The sequence below is a fragment of the Panthera tigris genome, chromosome A1 (assembly GCF_018350195.1).
Source record: "Panthera tigris isolate Pti1 chromosome A1, P.tigris_Pti1_mat1.1, whole genome shotgun sequence".
NCBI lineage: Eukaryota > Metazoa > Chordata > Mammalia > Carnivora > Felidae > Panthera > Panthera tigris.
The window spans coordinates 56,172,432-56,187,650 of NC_056660.1; the positions used below are offsets into that span (position 1 = coordinate 56,172,432).

The following is a 15,219-nucleotide window of genomic DNA, read 5'->3' on the forward strand; positions in this document are numbered from 1 at the left end:
CTAATGGCTATAAGCCATACCATGCATATTAGGATGTGAAATCAAACCTGGTCCACAGGAAAAATTCCTTTCATATCACAACTACTTCTATAAAACAACTGCTATATCTTAACTAAATGACATAAAGGGGGTAAAGTAAGTAAGCTTTCAGTTACCATCCAGCCCCATGGCACAACCTATGTTAAAACTTCTTCTTATAAGAGCTTAATTTAACAGGGTGTTATATTTGCCATCAACCATGCATGTATTTAAAGTTCAACGTGACATAAAGAGAATGACATAGATCACAAATTTCCCAAAGACTTGTCAATATATATAAAATATTTAGTTTCTATAGATTGTTATTTAAAAATATTTATGATTAAAACTATTTATGATTAATCTCCAAATAGGAAGTATATTGAGTTTGCAGGTGAGAAAAATAATTTATTTCTTTAGGATTTGAATATGGTTTCCTGGAGCATGTTAAATATGATTGGTGCTAAAAAGGAGGCATCAGGTAATTTTGAGAAAAGTGATAGAAGTATTCTTAATAAAGACCTAGACCCATATAACTATTAGATATGCTTGATTGGTATTGAAAAGGAGGTATCAGGTAATTTTGAGACAGGTGAGAGAATTATTTTTAATAAAGACCCAGACCCACATAACAATTTAGTAGATATGTTTAAGTGAGGAGCTGGCAGAAAAAAACTTTGTGTCATACCCATGTGATTAGGGATCACACTAAGGGATGGGATGTAAAGTCCAGTTGCCTGAATTTAAAACTTGAACATCTTCAAACTGTGTAAGCTTGAAAGAAACCAATTGTTCTTCACTTGAAAAATAGAGGAAAATGTATCTAAAAGATTCTCATAAGAAAGAAGTGAATTTAAAATTCCAACTTTGAAGAATAGGTAGAGTTTCATTTTCTTTCTCCTCAATTATTTTTGAAATAATTCTAAATTGAGATGTAATCCATACCTATAAAATTCACTCTTTAAAAGTGTACATTCAGTTGTGGTTTTTTGATTGTTTTGTTTTGCTAAAATATCACACAGTTGTGATATTGCTGTGATCACTGCTGTGATCACTGTTGTGATCACGGCTACCTAATTCCAAAATATCTTTATTATCCTGTCTTTATTACCCATTAGCAGTTGCCCAGTTCACTCTTTCCATGTTCCCTGGCAACCACTAACCTACTTTCTGTCTCTATGGAATTGCCTATTCTTTATGTTCCCTGTAAACAGAATAATACAATATGTGATCATTTGTTTCTGGCTTCTTGAACTTAAAATGTTTAAGGTTACTTTGTGTTGTGAATGTTTCAGATCTTTCTTTCTTTCTATGTCAGAAAAATATTCCTTTGTATGGATATACTCCATTTTATTTATCCTTTATCAATAGACATTTGAATTGCTTCAAGTTTTTGGCTATGATGATTAATATGAACATTCTGATATAAGTTTTTGTGCAGACACATGTTTTTGGCATTCTTACGTACATACCTTGGAGTGAAATTGCCATTTTATGTGGTGAATCTATGCTTAACTTTTTGAAAAACTACCAAAGAGTTTTTCAAAATGGCTGCTTCATTGTACACTCTTATCAGCAATTCATGACGGTTCTAATTGTTTGACAATCTTGCCACATCTATTAATGCCTGATGTTATGAATATAGCCATCTAGTGAGTGTGAAATAATAAATTATATCTCATTTGGGGGCAGGGGTTGTGCTATATATATATATATTTTTTTTTTGTAATAGATATTATAACATACATTATATGTATTATATATTTATTATATATTATAATATATTTTGAATACATATTTAGGACATATATTCCTAATATATGCATATTTATCATATGTATTTAGAATATACACATATTTATGATATATAAATGTGTTTACATATATTTGTCATTTTAAACATTTTTATACTATTTAGTGGTTGTAATTATAAACACAATGTTGCCTCACCATCACCATTATCTATTTTCAAAATTTTTTTATCACTCCAAAGGGAATCTTAGTATCCCTTAAAAAATAACTCCTCATTCTCCTCTCCTCCCTGTCTCTATGAATTTGCCTATTTTCTAGATGTTTCGTAGAACTGAAACCATATTTTATTTGTCCTTATGTGTATGACTTGTTTTGCTAAGCATAATGTTTTCAAGGTTCATCCATGTTTTTAGCATGTATCAGAACTTCATTTCTTTTTTTTGGCAGAATAATATTCCATTGGCAGTATATACTATATTTTGTTTCTACTTTCATCTGTTATTGGACACTTGGGCTATCCTCATTGTGGTTTTTACATTTACCTGATGACTACTGGTGTTGAGCATCTTTTCTGTGGTTATTGGCCATGTGTACCACGTCTCTGGAAAATTATTCAGATGTCTTTCCCTCTTTTTAATTGAGTCATTTCTTATTGTTGATTTTCAAGTATTCTTTATGTATTCTGGATCTAGTCTCTTATCAGATATATAATTTGTAAATATTTGCTCTCATTCTATGGGCTGTTTTAAAGTATCCTTTAAAGCATAAGCATTTTGAATTTTAATGAAGTCGAGTTTATTTTTTTATTTTATTAGTTGTGTTTTGAAACCGTTACCAAATCTAAGTTCACAGAGATTTATGCCCATGTTTTGTTGTAAGATATTTATAGTCTTAGCTCTTACATTAGGTCTTTGGTCAATTTTGTGTTATTTTGTATATGGTGTGAGATCTGGATGCAACTTTATTCCTTTGCATGTGGATATCCAGTAGTTCCAGTACCATTTGTTGAAAAGGCTATTCTTATCTCATTGGATTCTCTTGGAACATTTGGAAAGCATCAGTTGACCACAGATAGTAGAGTTTATTATCAACTCTCAGTTCTAATCTATTGACTGTTAATCTGTCCTTCTAATAGTACCCACCTGTATTGATTACTCTAGCTTTGTAGTAAATTTTGAAATTAGAGGGGCGCCTGGGTGGCCCAGTTGGTTAAGCGTCCAACTTAAGCTCAGGTCATGATCTCACATTTTGTGAGTTTGAGCCCCGCGTCTGGCTCTGTGCTGACGGTTCAGAGCCTGGAGCCTGCTTTAGATTCTATGTCTCTCTCTCCCTCTGCCCCTCTCCCACTCATGCTGTCTCTCTCTCTCTCTCACTCAAAAATAAATAAACATTAAAACAAAATTTAAAAAAAGAAATTAGAAAGTGTGAGTCCTATAACCCACTTTTTTCCTTTTAAAACTGTTTTGGCTATTATAATAGTCAAAACTATTCGAGTGTTTTTCATTTCCATATGAATTTTAAGATAAACTTGTCAATTTCTGCAAAGAAAGCATTTGAAATTTTGGTAAGGATTTCATTGAATCTGTAAGTCAATTTGCAAAGTATTACTGTCTGAACAATATTAAGTATCTATTTCATAAACATGGAATGTCTTTCCATGTATTTAAAAATTTTTTATTTTTTTAAGCAATATTTTGTAGTATTGAGTATATACATCTTACAGTTATAAAGTTTATTTCCAAGTGTTATTCATTTTTATTCTGTTGTAAATGGGATTGCTTGCTTAATTTCAGTTTCAGACTGCTCATTGTTAGGGGCACCTGGGTGGCTCCATTGGTTAAGTGTCTGACTTCGGCTCAGGTCATGATCTCACAGTTTGTGAGTTCAAGCCCCTCATTGGGCTCTGTACTGACAGCTTGGAGCCTGGAGCCTACTTCAGATTCTGTGTCTTCCCCTCTCTCTACCCCTCCCCTGCTCACGCTCTGTGCCTCTCTGTCTCTCAATAATAAATAAACGTTAAAAAATTTTGAGAAAAAAGATTGCTAATTGCTGGCATGTAGATTTTCAATTCATTTTTGTATACTGATCTTTTATCTTCTAAACTTTCTATACTCATTTATTGGCTGTAATTATATACCTGTGTGTTTTGATTCCTTAGGATTTTTGATATACAGAAAAATGTCAACTGCAAATAAAGATAATTTTATCCTTTCTTTTCAATCCTAATGTCAATTATTTTTATTACTTGACTAATTTGGTTAAAACCTCCAGTTCAATGTTGAATGAAAGTAGTGAGAGTAGACATCCTTGCATTTTTTTTTTATCTTAGGAAACACTTTTTTTGTTTTTGTTGTTGTGATTGTTGTTGTTGATCTTATAGACTGAACTATGGAATGTGTGAATGAGCTGGGGGACTGGTCAGGGAAGCCAGGAAATGGCTTCAGCTGATTAGTATCCACTGTTGCTAGAATACTGTCACTCAGAGGTCAGCGTGGCTAATAGGATTAGTGATGCTAGCCTGAAACTGGCTTTGAAAAATATACATCAAAAGGACTATACTAAATTTTTAACATTTCCAAAAGTCATCTTCAGAATTTAAAACAAAGTTGTCCTAACCTAAACTATAAAGTTTATATTGATGCTTGGTTTCATGCACTTTCTCAGATGTTTCTTTTAGGAATTGTGTTCCTGCCTTCCTGGCTTTTCATATAGCTGTTAAGTGCTTGCTTTCTTATCCTCTCACAAGTTTTCAGAAACATTTCCATCCCTATTTAAAACACTTCCACAGTTGACTTCTTTAACAAATGCAAGCATTGATAGCTAACTTGTTTTCATACTTAGCACGTGAAAAAGTTAGCCTACTGCCTTGAAATGCAGTTTAAGTCATAATTCCAGAGACATTTCATTTATTAAACTTTTATCGAGCACTTTTATGTGCCTATCATTGTCCTAATACTCTTTGTATTTACTTGATCCCAAGTTTATATAGTTCCAGGAAAAACTTTCTGTCTCTACTTCAAGAAGACAGAAGTAATTCCAATTTGTGTTTCTTTGTTGGTAGTTAAATTTTTATTGAGCTATAATTGGTATATAACATTGTTTTAGTTTTCAGTGTGCACCATAATAATTTCATACACTTATATATTGGAAAATAATGACCACAATTGTAGTTAACCATCATCAAACATAGCTAGAATTTATTTTCTTGTGACGAGAACTTTAAAGATCTACTCTCTTAGCAACGTTCAAATATGCAATACAGTAATGTTAACCACAGTTACCATACTATACATTACATCCCCAGGACTTGTCTTCTTATAACGAATTTTGTACCTTTGACCACCTCCCCACCCCCAACCTCTTGCTTCTGGCAACCATCAATATGTTTTTTGTGTTTATGACTTCAGTTGTTGTTGTTGTTGTTGTTGTTGAGATTTATATAATTTCACCATCAGTGTCATGCTAACCATGTTTTTCATAGATGCCCTTCATTGAGTTGAAGGAGGTCCCTTCTATTCTTTGTTGAGTGTTTTCATCCTGAAATGGTGTTGGATTTTGCAAAATGCTTTTTCTGTGTCTATTGAAATGATCTTGTATTATGTATTAGTTTCCTTGACTTCTGTATGTTGAACCAATCTCGCATTGTTGGGATAAATCCCACTTGGTCAGAGTTTGTAATCCTTTTCATATATTGCTGTATTCAGATCACTGTATTTTGCCACCTAGTTTTGTATCTATATTCATGAAGGATATTAGTCTGTACGTTTGTTTTCTTGTGATATCCTTGTCTGGTTTTGTTATAGGTTAATAGTGTTTTAACAGAATGAATTTGAAAGTATTCTTTTCTCTTTAATATGTTTTGGAAAACATTTGTGAAAGATTGTTGCAATTCTTCTTGAAACATTAGGGAGAATTCAACACTAAAGCCATCTGGTGTGGGCTTTTCTTTGTGGGATATTTTTTGATTGCTGTTTCAATCTCTACTTGTTATGTGTCTAATCAGTCTTCAATTTTTTTTTTTGAGCTGGTTTCAGTAGTTTCTGGCTTTTCCTTAAATTTTATTTAAAATACTCCATATGCATTTACATGAAAAAGGAGCATAAATATATATATAGATCAAGAGGCTCTAGATTTGTAACTTGTCTTGTATCTGTAAATATATATATATTTATGCTCATATATATATATATATATATTCCTGGAGAATTTAATATCAAACTAATATTAATTTCTTATTACTATTTTAATATTAATTTAATATAAAATTTGTCATTTGTTTGCTATTATTCTGCTCAGTGGTGTAGCTGAGTATCAGGTAGCTGTACTTTTTATAGGTAGAAGATATCAGCTAATACAATGCATATCTGTAGATACACAATAGAATTGGGGGTTATATGCAGAAATATAATAGTCATGATTATATAGATAAAAAAGATTACACTTAACCTGTTTATTCAGAAACTTTATGTATGGGGAAAAATGAGCCAAATAATGAAATTATTGACTTCTCTAAGGCCTGAGTAATTTTATTCCCCACTCCCGTGCTCCTTATAATGTGGTATCATAACTCTCATAAAATCAATTGTTGAGAAAAGTATTTATTTTATTTTATTTTATTTTATTTTATTTTATTTTATTTTAGACGGAGAGAGAGCATGAGCAGGGTAGAGGGGCAGAGGATGAGAGAGAGAATCTCAGGCAGTCTCCAAGCTCTGTGCAGAGCCCTATGTGGGGCTTGATCTCACAATCCTGAGATCATGATCTGAGCCGAAATCAAGAGTCAGACACTCAACTGACTGAGCCACCCAGGTGCCCCGAGAAAAGTATTTTAAAGTTCATGTATGTGTGTGGTTAATTTGCCTATCAACCAGTATATTTTTGCCAGTTCAATGCTATGTGAAACTGAGCCAGCTTGATGTACTCAGACATCAGTGTATACCATGTACTTGCTACATTTTAGCTATATTGTTCAATCATCACTAAGCTTTTCATTGCAAGAATGTTTACTATATGGAAAATAAAATGAGTCTACTGTACTGTTAAAGTCCAGTTAGTAGACAATAACATAGTAATCTAAGGAAAAGAAAGCATCTATGTGGTGGATCATACCTTGTAACTTGCCACAAAGATGCCCAAGGGGGTTCCTAAAGGAAGTTTTCCACAGAAAGGAGGCTTGCTGACACCAGTTCACCCCCTTTGGAGCATTGGGGGAATCTGACCACAGAGTTACTGTATCACCTTAGGTACTAGCTTGAGGTGTCTGTGACAGAGACTTAAATCGGATTAATAATATGCAAATGCCTAATGTGCATAATCTTTCATGGGCACTCCTTAGATCAAGAGGCTCTAGATTCGTAACTTGTCTTGTATCTGTAAACTGGACAAGAGTTTATGACTCTCCTTTATGACAAATATTGTCAAGGTTTTTGGCTAGCAACATAAGGCTCTCTCATTACACTGATTAATCTTTGGACACTTTAATCAATTTACCGTTACATAAGATATATATTGGCCAAGACATTCTGAGATGGGTACTTTCTGCTCCTTTCATGTGGATGTTCTCACCATGTTGTTGGCAGTTAACAATGGCACTTGGTCTCTGCTAACCCAGGATCCCATAATCCCCAGTGAAATCAGGGAGCCCACTTCAATGGCAATATCTCATATAGTTATACCTGGCTAGAAGTTGAGAATAACCACAGAACTTATCCAAGATGTGAGCAATCCCTTCACTTAGCTATTTCTTAATGCTTTACAGAAGAGAATGTCTTCTGGGACTTCTGCAGGCTTTAATAATTCCATTTTGGGTACCAATGTATTCATATTCTGGAAGTAAACCTTTGTGTGTCCCAATGGCTTTCTCTGAAATTTGAATATATACATTCCTAAGTTTGGTGCATAACTCTCAACTCTTACCTTTCAATTAGACTATATGATTTAGGTCATTGTCTTTGGTTCTCTTTTCTTGAGAGGAGCAGTTTACCCTGACCTTTGCATGGTTTTTATTTTCATTCTGGCTCTTAATAAAGTTCATAAGAAAGTATGAATAAAGAACAATATCTGAATCCTTGCATATGTAGAAGTATATTTTATTTTTGCCCTCAATTTTAGTTGATATTGTACCATGCTATTAAATTCTACTAAATTAATATAATAAAGTATTAAATTAGTATTTCCTCATAATTCCTAGTGTTTTTACAATCCAGTGTAATTGGAAAAAATATCTACTATAAGTGAGATTCTTATTTATTTGTAGATTAGCTATTTTTTACTTTCTAGAAATCTTTAAAAATAAGTAATTATTTTTAAAATGTAGTTTTTCAAGAACTAAAAGGAGGATACATTTTTATGCCAAGTGAGCTCAGTAAGCTCTTGGCATAATTTATGAAAAAAAGACAGTTATCAGAGTATAATAGACACATATGGCTCACGCACTTTCATGTGAAGAATAATATATGTATATATACACACACACATGTGTGTATATATATGTGTGTGTATATATATATATATACATATATATATATATATCATATGTATATGTTTAGAGACAGGCAGAGACAAAGAAACAGAGGAAGAGAGAAGAAATTGACAGACATATGGGGAAAAATACATTAAGATATAAACTAAGTTGTTAACTTAAATCCTAAATTATCTGAAGAATGTAATGTATGGGAGTTGATCTGGGGACTATTGGGGTAGGTGGAAAACAAAGAAAAAATTATGTAAAAAATAAGATTGGAGACATCATCAGGAGCCTCATCATAAATAGTGTTTTAGGCCATGATGAGAATTTTAAGTGCATGGGAATTCACCAAAGCATGTCAAAATGGGAGTAATACATTTGGATGTGTACTTAAGTAGGTCATGCTGGGTATGCAGAGAAGTCGATAGTATATGCAGGGAGAGGAGAATGGAGTGTATTAAGATAAAATGTGAAAAATCATGGAGTTTGGGGGAGCAAATAAAAATAGAAACAAGTAAATATATTTCAGAAAGCAGAAAATTAATAGACTAGACCTGGGAGAGGTGCCTGGGTGGCTCAGTAGGTTAAGCATTTGCCTTTGGCTCAGGTTACCAACTCGCAGTTTGTGGGCTTGAGCCCTGCGTCTAGCTCTGTGCTGACAGCTCAGAGCCTGGAACCTGCTTCGGATTCTGTCTCCATCTCTCTTTGCCCCTCCCCCACTTGTTCTCTCCCTCCCTCCCTCTCTCCCTCTCTCTATCTCTCTCTCAAAAATAAATAAAAACATTTAAAAAATTAATAGACTAGACCTGGGATACACTGAATCTAGAGAATAAATGAAGGTGGTAATAGCAGTGACTTTGGGTTGTTAGTAAGAAACATAGGAATAAACAGGTGGATATAAAAATAGTGTCTTATAGGTTTGAACCATGATAAATAGGGCTGGTGATATGGAAAAAAATGCAAATGAAATTTTGAGTTAGCTTAATTTTGAGTTAGCTGTTAGAATCCAAGTTTTAGAAGTCATATCTGGGGCTAGAGGTAGTCAGATAATTATTTCCTGAAAATAGTGATGTCAAAATTGCAACAGAAAGGATACATACCGGGGCGCCTGGGTGGCTCAGTCGGTTGAGCGTCCGACTTCAGCTCAGGTCATGATCTCACGGTTCGTGGGTTTGAGCCTCAAGTTGGGCTCTGTGCTAACAGCTCAGAGCCTGGAGCCTGCTTCAGATTCTGTGTCTCCCTCTCTCTCTGCTCCTCCCCCACTCATGCTCTTTCTCTCAAAAAAAATAAATAAACATTAAAATTTTTTTTTAAAAAGGATACATAGGAGTTAGTCAAATAAAATTACTCTTTAGTATGACATTCTGGACTATTTGTAAACAGCTTCCTCCGTTCATTTTAGGCTTATCTCCAAATAGTCATTGCTCTGATCCCTCTGTTCCATCAATATTGATTTGTTCATTCTTTCAGAATGAATTGCTGTGTGCTACATCATCCACATTTAATTTGCCATTATAATGAGAATATTAATAAATCATTCACTGAGATGGGTTGATATTAGTCATGCATTTTTGCATTTATTATGAATCCCTACTTAATATAAAATAGGTATGACTATATTCCCTCTATAAAACAATTTCTAATATCTTATATACAGTATGTAAGTATGTGATTTATCAATATTTTAAGCTGTAAAACGAGATTACAAACACGAACTTCTGATTTAGAATTCCATGGGTATATTTTTAAATCATTTTAATGGTACATTGCAGAATTCAAAGTAAAACACATCTAAGTCTCTGTAGCTTATGTTTTAAAATCCATACACACCATTCTCACTTTGTTAATGTTAATTCTAGATACTTATCGCATGAGTTTACAGATAAAGTTTGTTAAATTAGGGAGGAAATACACAGGTTAAATAGTATTGAAATGTAATTTTTTTGTGGTGGAGGTGGCAAGCACCATCTGTATCTTGCTGATGGATTTCTAGCATCCTGCTTTAACCAAAGGATGATGCAATGCATATCAGTAAACTAAAGGGTAGTCTACTTATGTGGAATGTCAGAGTGTAGAGAATGTCGTCATTTTCTTATATGTCACCAGTTGTGTCTTATTTCTTTCATCCTTTATGCAGTGGTGAAGGTGGCCATGTAACTGATTGATAGCCCCATCAATTGAAGTCTTAATATTTTTTTTCACTTTTATCAATTCTTGATTCTTTCAAAGTTTTCAGTTATCTTTTATAATTCCCTACATTGTCATTTAATTTGCGAAACATATTAAATACAGTTATTCAAAGTTCTTATTTGAATACGCTAATATCTGATCAGAATGTCTGAATACTTTTCATCTGTTTCTATTGTTCTCTTTTTTTTTTTAGTCAGTTGTGCATTTGTGTATTTTTTTTTCCTGATTCAATGCTAGATGTAATTGCTTACTTATACAGAAACATTTAGAGCACAGGATACTATTTTTTACACCCAAGAAGGACTTTTTTGTGTCTGCTAAGGAGCGAAGGAGGAACAAACACTTAAAATCAATCAGGATATAAATGACTTAATCTAGGTTTCAGGCTTTAGGATGGTTGTTAAATTTTCAATTCAGTCTTACTCCTAACTTGTCTCAACTGAAAAATCCAGGGTGCTTTCTCGAACTCTTTTTTGGTATCCACTGAAGTGAAGGTTTTGCCTTAGCCGCAAGAGCTTTTCAGAATCTCTGCTTTTTAGTCTCCCAGCTACCACTTTACAGTTTGCAGATGCCTTGAGGTGAAAGTAGTGCTAAATAAAAAGCCCACGTGCTTGAATTTTCTTTTTTCTAGCCTCTTGCAACACAAGTCCTTTTGTCTTCAATGTTTTCAAGAAAGTTTTATTCACTCTTTTGTTTTATCTTTTAATTTTTAGTATTTCTAGTTTTTTAATAGGTGAGTTATTCTGAAAAAAATAATTTCTCAAATGAGATCATTATAACTGAATATTTACACTTAAACTTCAGATAATTAGAGCTACATTATAGTCATTACATGTCACATAGTTAATCCAGTTTGAGAGAAGGGAACTCAGAATTCTTGGGCTTGCTCTATCTGGGCTTGGCTTTTATCAAATGGAATTTACTATAATCAGAAACACAGGAAGCTCACAAATTTATTAAATGAGTTTTGTTGGTGAAGAGCCCAGCCTCCAGTAGGGCTAAAAGGGACTGGAAATTTTTAGAATATAAAAAGGTTTCTTACTCCCTGATTTTCCAGGAATAGAAATCAACTTGAGAAAGCTGTCTTTTACCATAGGCAATTTTTTTCAAAAGTAACTAATGAGGGCAATGAACAAAGAGTATCCCAAAGGATCTGCAACAATACTAAATCAACTTTCATTCTTGTGTGCTGATATGCTTCTATTTGAAAGTTGAAATGATGATGAAACTATAAATTAAAAACATCACTGTGGTTTTGAGTATGTGGTGCTCCAGATCTCCCAGGATAGAGTGTCACTATCTCAAAAGAGAGTCATTCATCTCAGTGCCATATCATTTTGTCTATAACCCATACATTCTGGCAATATAAGACTATTTAAATTTATTTTTTATTGAGTTTACATAAATTTTACATGCCATTGTTAAGGGTGAACACTAAACATTTTTTAAAGTACTTAATCCAGGTACAGGCCACTCTGGTTACTCTGGTTACAGATTCCTATAGATGATACATTTCTACTTATTTTAATACCAACTAATGTCTTCAATTAGCTTGATTTTGATACCTAAGAATTAGAGAACTGCAGACATGAATGGGGTTGTCTTCAAATTATTTTTGAAAAAACAAAAAAGAATATCCCACAAAGAAAAATCAGGAGTACTTAAGTCAGTGCACTGGAGAGAAACATCCAGGAGGCAGAAAGGAGGTCTATTCATGTAACACTCTCACTGTTGGGATAGACTCACCTGGCAATATATGTTCAGGTGTATTTCAGAATTTCTCCATAGAAATCCATAGTGACTGCTTTGTAACCCTCATTCTCTCCCATGATGAATAAATATCTGTTGTGGTTATCCTGTCTCTGTTTCATCACTGTATCTTGGGTGTATTGGGTGACAGATCAATTGTCTTCTTAAGTCATAGGTCCCCAGGTCAAGAAATGATGCATCTAAACAATTCCATCTGTACTAATGTAGATCATAAGATTTTGGATTTTTAACTTGATGCCATGATTGGATGTCTCCTTAGATATTCTTGAGGTAAATTTTGGGGACCATGGGGCAGAGCATGATAAATTGGCTTCTCTCTGTATCTCATGACCCATGCCATTTGAATTTATATTTACATTAAGTGGTATCTGTTTTGCTCTGCAGATGAATCTGGGCTAAACTTATGGTTTGCTTTGACCAGTATGATGAGTCAGAAGTGATAGAATATCAATGAGTCATATAAGTCTAGGCCTTAAAGGCCTTGTGTATTTTATATTGCTCCCTAGGATATTTACCATGCCATGAGAACAAGGCCATCTGTCTGACAGCCAGCCAACTTCCACACCTGGATGCTATTGTACATCAGCCAGGCTGCAGTATTCTTGCCATCTTAACCCTAAGGCATGAGTGAGCACAGCAGAAGCCAGAAGAACAACTAAAACCATTAGGTTAGCATATTGGGCTAGTAGGTTTATTAATAACAAAATTAATAATAAATATAATATTTATTTATTATTTTATAATAATAAAATGAATTAAAGTTCATTTTTAGATCTACAAAATTTGGGTATGGTTGTTATGCAGCAATAAATAATTAATACACATTCATCTTTTTTGAGATTATTGATATTATTGTCTCAGAGATTTAAAATATAGTTACTTTAAATGTTTGAAGTGTATATATCATATATGTATCATATGAGAGAATTTCATTGTCATGTGCTCAAACTGATTGAGGATTTCTATTAAATTAGAAAATCACCTTCAGATGCAATATCTGATTAATAGATATAGATATAGATATAGATATAGATATAGATATAGATTTTGTGTGTGTGTGTGGTTTTTTGTTTTTTTCTCAGATTTTCTTATTTATAAGTTCTTACATTTTAGAACATGATCTCAGAATGACTATATGCATGTAACATTATTATTAGTCACTATCTTTTTTGCATATAAAAATTTTCCATTATATGTCCCATGAACTTTAGAAAATCTTGTATTTGTCAGCCATATTTGTGTACCTTATATGCAGGTTTAGATTAAAATTCTATCTCCTAATAAATAACATAAGTAATTATCTGAATTCCATTTTTTTCTTGTTGACCATCTGTTACTTTAAACTCTTTTGGGGCATTTAAATTTATCCGTAACATAATCTACATTTTGAGATTTTATTACATATTCTTGATGTGTCACTTACGTTTGTCCCATTGACCTTTCCCTAGAGCACAAACCACATACAATTCATTATCATGAAGCAAAGCCTGACTCATGAAAACTAAATAGTAAATAAATAAACTATGCCATACTTTTATTTTTTTAATTTTTTTAAAGTTTATTTATTTATTTTGAGAGAGGGAGAGAAGGAGAAGGAGAGAATGAGCAGGGGAGGGGCAGAGAGAGAGAGAGAGAGGGAGAGAGAGAATCTCAAGCAGGCTCCATATTGTCAGCACAGAGCCCAATGTGGGGCTTAAACTCAAACCATGAGATCATCAGCTGAGCTGAAATCAAGAGTTGGACACTTAGCCTACCGAGCCACCAAAAGGCACCAAAAGGCATCTTATGTTAACCTGCCTACCTTTGCTCTGTGTAACACGGACTCTCCTCTGTGCCATGTGGACATTGCCATCCTTGCAACAACAAGAGAGCTCACTGGGTGGGTCTGAAGTGGTGGATGCTGGCCCCCTGGAAATTCTATGCATGTGTGGCACCATTTTTCGTAAACACCCATGGGACGTCATGGCTGACCTCTAATTCTACAGAGATCCTGAAGAGATTGAAAAGGAAGAGCAGGATGCTGCTGAAAAGGATGTGACCAAGGAGGAATTTCAGGGTGAATGGACGGCTCCAGCTCCTGAGTTCACCGCTATTCAACATGAAGTCGCAGACTGGTGTGAAGGCTTTCAGGTGCCCTCTGTGCCTATTCAGCAGTTTCCTACTGAAACTGGAGTGCTCAGCCTGGCACTGAAGACTGGTTTGCAGCTCCCACTGCTCAGGCCACTGAATGGTCTTAAGCTGCTTTTCTACAGAGCAAACGAAAAGGAAATAAGGTTGACGGAAAATAAACAGTTTCTAAAAAACAAAACAACAACAACAAAAATGCATTCGTGGGCCGCTTCACCTTCTGCAAGGAAAGACCCCAGATACCACTGGGCTCCCAGCACCTCCCGCTTTTAAAATATGTGTTAGATATACTTTTCTAACATGATTTTGAAAAGTTGTGGTTTAATTTCTCAAGATTTTATATAATATTATATAATAAATTGGTTATCATGTTGTGTTATTTGGAACATACAAAATAACTGATGTAGTGAATCCTACAAATACTGACAGATGAACATGCAGTTATCCCCCACCTCTGTGACTTCAACCACAGCAGATCAATTTAAACTTAAACAGTATAAAATCCATCTCTGTCGCTCTCTCTATCCTTGTCTCTGTCTTTCTCTCTCTTGCATACATACACACACACACACACACACACACACACCCATTGTGAAAGAAACTCTATTTCTAGGTAAATACTCTGATACTCTGTGACCTCTGATGTTCAGTGTGTCCATAGCAAAAGCATTTTTACCTTGGTAAATGGCAATTCAGATAAAGATTATAATAGCCTAAATTTAGCCTATTTTTTGAGCATGTAAGTCATAGTCATTAGAATGTTAACAGAAGTGGTAAAAGTAAATCCATATGTGCCCTTCAGTGGTAGGGTATGCCTTCTGACCTCCCCATCTACCATCTTCTCTGGTATGTAATCAAAAGTCACACACTGGACTCCCCTCTGTTTGTTCAGTATG

The 15,219-nt window shown here is 34.0% G+C and overlaps 1 pseudogene; it reads left to right on the forward strand.

Moving 5' to 3' along the window:
- Positions 1-471: 471 nt before the first annotated feature.
- LOC102962624 lies at positions 472-14,433 on the forward strand (annotated as a pseudogene).
- The last annotated feature ends 786 nt before the right edge of the window (positions 14,434-15,219 follow it).